This window comes from Sarcophilus harrisii, chromosome 3, assembly GCF_902635505.1.
Source record: "Sarcophilus harrisii chromosome 3, mSarHar1.11, whole genome shotgun sequence".
Taxonomy (NCBI): domain Eukaryota; kingdom Metazoa; phylum Chordata; class Mammalia; order Dasyuromorphia; family Dasyuridae; genus Sarcophilus; species Sarcophilus harrisii.
Genome location: NC_045428.1, coordinates 319,900,280 through 319,905,252, shown reverse-complemented (window position 1 = coordinate 319,905,252; position 4,973 = coordinate 319,900,280). Strand labels below are relative to the sequence as shown.

Sequence of the window (4,973 nt, the reverse complement as noted above, 5' to 3'; positions counted from 1 at the left end):
CTGGAAGTTACTTCAGAGCTCATGGAGTCCAACTTCTTTATATTACAGAAAAGAACACTAAATTCTATTAACCACCTAGCCATGAATAGAGCCCTAAAAATGTATTTGTGTTAGATTTATATATATCACCAGGATAAGTGAAATCTTTGTGAATGGCACAGGGCTAAATATCTTATTATTTATATTATTATTATTTATTTTATTTATATTATTTTGTTTTTACTTTTATTATTATTAAGAAATAATAGGTCTAAGGGGAAAATCAGAATCATATCATACATCACCCATTCTAGTTTTTATAACTCCCACTTAGAACCTTTCAGTGGTTTAGAAACCGGTTATAGCTAGCCCTGTAACCACACAAAGAGAATAAAACTAGCTTTATATATCAGGAAGGAAGTGTTAGAACAGAAAAGAAGGAACAAATAAAACTCTCTGAGGGGAAGGAACCCATTTACAATAAGAGAAAATGTGACAATGATTTTCTGACTATAGGAAGCTTAGACAATAAAGGAAGGGGTAGCCAATTAATGACTTGAGAGGCCATCTCACCCAAATCAGATTCAGTCCTCATTAGTAATTAATAGTTTTCACAATTTTTTGCATGTAAGGCCTACATGCAAGGCCTTCTTGTGGGCAAGTTGGGCCTACAAATGGTAGTTATACCATCTCACATGTCTCCTGGGCTGGACAATGTGATTGTTCCTTTAAAACTCCAAATCTCTCTTTTCCCATATCCCTTACTCCGACGTTTTGTGATCCAGTCCCAGTCCTGTACTTAGACCACCCAGAATTACTCTCCGAGATGTCTGGTGTTTTGTACTGTAGGACTGGTGCTCTTCACAAGTCATTAGCTATTGCCAATATTAATGAAATATTGAATGTCGAATTTTTGGGCCCTGTCTACTACTCTTTTCATTGGGATTATCACTATAATGTTTCTCTAAGCATATTTAGCTACCAAAGTTTATTCCTTACAGATCGTGCTTTTTTGAGGGAGTTTTGGAAATGCCAAATCCATGTTCATAAGGCTATTTATTTATTCCTAGATATTTGGTCTGACGTTACATAAGCTGTCACTTGTCTATTTTCTTATCTGAATATAAAATCCTCTAAAAGATAGGATTACTATATTGGATTGTTAGCTGTCTAAAGGAGAGGGTGTGGGGGAGAAAGCAGAGAGAAGAAAATTTGGAGCACAGGGTTTTGCAGAGTGAATATTGATGATTATTTATGCATATGTTTTGAAGATGAAAAACTTCTTTAAAAAAGAAAAGAAAAAACAACTTTTAAACAATTAAAAAAAGATATAAAATAGTTTATTTTCCACTAAATTACAAAATGAAAAAATTTTTAAAGATGTATCTCTTTGTTAAAATACTAAACATAAAAACATTTTATGTCCTGGACTGCCTTTTCTTCTCTTCTCCTTACTATTTTGTTGCAACATGTCATCAGTTCCCATGGAGTCAATTATCATCTTTATGCAGATGATTTTCAGATTTATTTGTCCTTCCCTAATCTCTCTCCTGACTCCCAATCTTGCTTCCCAACTTCTCATTGGGCATTTTGAACTGGCGTCTTTTTTGCTATGTACTTAGTATTTTATTTTTGCCCAGTTATATGTAAAAATGATTTTTAACATTCGTTTTTAAAACTGAGTTCTAAATTCTCTCCCTTTCTTTCCTCCCAATAATTGAGAAGGAATATGTCTATCTTGCTAGACATATGTCATCTTGCAAAACATTTCCATAATAATGATATTGTAAAAGAAAACATGAACCAAAAAAATACATCTCAAGAAAAATAAAGCTTAAAAAAATAAACTTCAATTTGTATTTAAACACCATCAGCTCTTTCTCTGGGGTTGGAGAGCATTTTTCATCATAAGTCCTTTAGAGTTAGGGAAAGGGACCTGTATGTGCAAGAATTTTTGTGGCAGGTCTCTTTGTAGTGGCTAGAAATTGGAAACTGAGTGGATGCTCATCAATTGGAGAATGGCTGAATAAATTGTGGTATATGAATATTATGAAATATTATTATTCGATAAGAAATGATCAGCAGGAGGATTTCAGAAAGGTCTGGGGAGATTTTACATGAACTGATGCTGAGTGAAATGAGCAGGACCATGAGATCATTATACACTTCAACAACAATACTATAAGATGATCAATTCTGATGGACGTGGTCATCTCCAGCAATGAGATGAACCAAATGAGTTCCTTCTATTTAACACTTTTGGGATTTCTCCTCATCATCTGGCAATTGGAGCTGTTTGCACTGAACATTGCCCTGTTGGGTTAAAAAGCCTGTATTTTCCCCAACTGTAATAGCTTTCTGACATGTGATTACTTTTAGGCTGATTAATCACATCAGAATCCTGACCTTCTACAGACTCTCTGGGTGTAACCTCAGCTGCTATCATGCCCCACCTGTCTTTTGATTGATATCTTGGAACTGGCCCCTGCCTCTCACTTCTCTGGGTCAATCTACATTCCGAGGCCCAGTGAAAGCCTCAGTTGCATTTTGGACATGGGGTTTTAGGTTTTCTCTCACTCTGTCTTCTCACTTTATCTCCACATCTACAATGGGCTCTCAGATGTCCAACTTTTCCACAGTGAAAACATCGACGATTTTCTCTAGAAGTCCCTTGCCAAGAGGGACCCTGTCTTCCCATGTTTGTCATAGTTTGGGTAAAATAAGCATTTGTGCCCACTGTGGCACAGTGTTTTATGATCTCCTCTAAAGGAGTATCTTTGTGTAGTCCCCATATAATTCTTCTGCAAACCTCATTAGCATTTTCCTTAGCCAGATGTCTGGTCATTATTTCTGTAGCTGCATTTTCTCCAGTGGTTCTTGTGACAGCTGTTTGCAAAACGTCCCACAAAATCAGCAAAAGATTTATTGGGACTTTGCTCTATTTTTGTGAAGGCTTTACCTTCATCTTTCTGTCTGGGGAGGGAACCCCAAGATTTTATTGCAGCCTTAGAGATTTGCGTACACTGTTATGGGATAATTAATCTGTTCAAAATAAAAATAGAATTGGAAACGTTCACAGAACACAAACTGATTTATTAAATGATAAATCAACAATGTAGGAAGAGGGGTTAAAACAATTCCTAGATCTAGGATGCCATTATCAAATAAAATATTACTGACCAAACAAAAAAGGCATTTTACAATTTTAAATGCAGGAAATCTCTAAGCCATTAAGAGTATGAAAAGGAAATCCTGACCAAATTAAAGCCAGAATGACCTTTAAAGTTTGAATGAGCCCCCTTTGTAATATTTAAGCACATAAAACTGTACTACTTGATATATTTCTCCATTGTGATTGAAGGGTATCATTTACAAATCTTTTGTCTTTTTTCAGCTCATCTACTCCTTTGGTTCAGTTCTTAAAGACAACATCATCCCATCTTCTCTTTACTTTGAAGGTGACCTTAGGTTGAGAGGGACCAGCGAGATTTAGGAGAGGGTTCCATGAAGGATATTTTCCATCCGAATTCTCTCTTCTTCAGCCTTTTGTTCTTGTTCCTTCAGAGCTTGTTCTTCAGCTCTTTTTTTATTTTTTCTAGTTCTTCCAGTAGAGTTGCAGTGTCATCATCTTCACTTTCTTCCTCAAAATCCTCATCTTTGTTGTCTTCATCTATTAGGGGATCATCTGCATCAAGGTTGGCTGCATGAATCTGATCTAACCGAGGTTTCTTAGACACAGAAGATGAAGTTGTGTGCTCTCTAGTTGCACTATCTGTTTTTCTCTCTTGCAGCAACTCTCTCTCTCTCTCCTAGTTTTTGCCTGAAATCACAGTTGCAAACCTCTTCTGGAGCATCCTGAGTGGTTTGTCTGTATTTTATCTTTGTGTGAGAAGGTAGATTTCTGCTTGAATATTGTTTTGAAAGTGGACTCAAATCACCTTCTTCTTTCCCTCTTCTACCTCTTGCAGATTCAAATGTAGGCCTTGCTGCTATGGTCATCTTCAATATCCAGGCGAGTTAGAGTCCCACAGCCCTCTGATGTTACGCCAGCACCAATACTTTGCCCACATTGGGCGCCAAAATGTAATGTTCTTCTCTCAAATATAATGGTTCTCTGGGAGCAGGTTTCTCAGGGGGCTTCTGGAGGCAGCCTTAGTTTCAGTTCAGAGTAATAATCACCTCAAATGCAGACAGGTGTTAAAAGTTCAAATCTTTATTGTCTCCTTCAAAATAGCCCGTTTAATTTTCTTAGAGGCCTATCTCCCTCCTTGGTTCCAACAGCTCTTGCAACTTGTCCTTTGTCTATTCCAGCTTCAGCTTCAGCCTCCAGCTCCCTCCGAATCCTTCATTTTGCCCAACTGAATCTTGCTTTCTCAATCTCCCAGTCTCTAGTGCTTGTCTTTTTATATGCTCTTTTAGAGATGTGAACTCAAAGGTTGACTCTTCCTCCGAGAGTGGGATTATGGGTTCCTGACTTGTGAATCTCCCAGACTTGTGAACCCTAATGTGTGAGCTAATGTGTGAATTCTCAAAGGTGTAAACTTAAGTACATAAGCATTGTTTCTATCAATTCCAGTGAGTTAACACTTTGTAAGGATTCTAACACATAGCTACAAAAATAATACATAAAACATGATTTAGAGACATACTTATATCTGTAGCTGTTTATTGTTTTCAGTCCTGTTTGACTCTTTATGCATCCTTTTGGGGTTTTCTCAACACAGGTATTGGAGTGCTTTGTGATTTCCTTCACCAACTCTGTTTATAAATTAAGAGTGCAGCAAACAGTATTAAGTGACTTACTCAGGGTCACACAGTTTAGTAAGTCTTTAAGACAGGATTTGAATTCGGGTTTTCCTGATTCCAGGTCCAGTGAGCTATCATACCACAGTATGTAACTGCCATGTAACTGCCCTGAACATGTATCTAGGTATCTTAGACACCTTTCTCATTTATCTTCAATTATTACCATAAAATCATAGGTTCATAGATTC

General features: G+C 36.9%; 1 pseudogene; it reads right to left on the bottom strand.

The window, feature by feature from the left end:
• Nucleotides 1–3,246: 3,246 nt before the first annotated feature.
• Nucleotides 3,247–3,978, bottom strand: LOC100932880 (annotated as a pseudogene).
• Nucleotides 3,979–4,973: the final 995 nt, after the last annotated feature.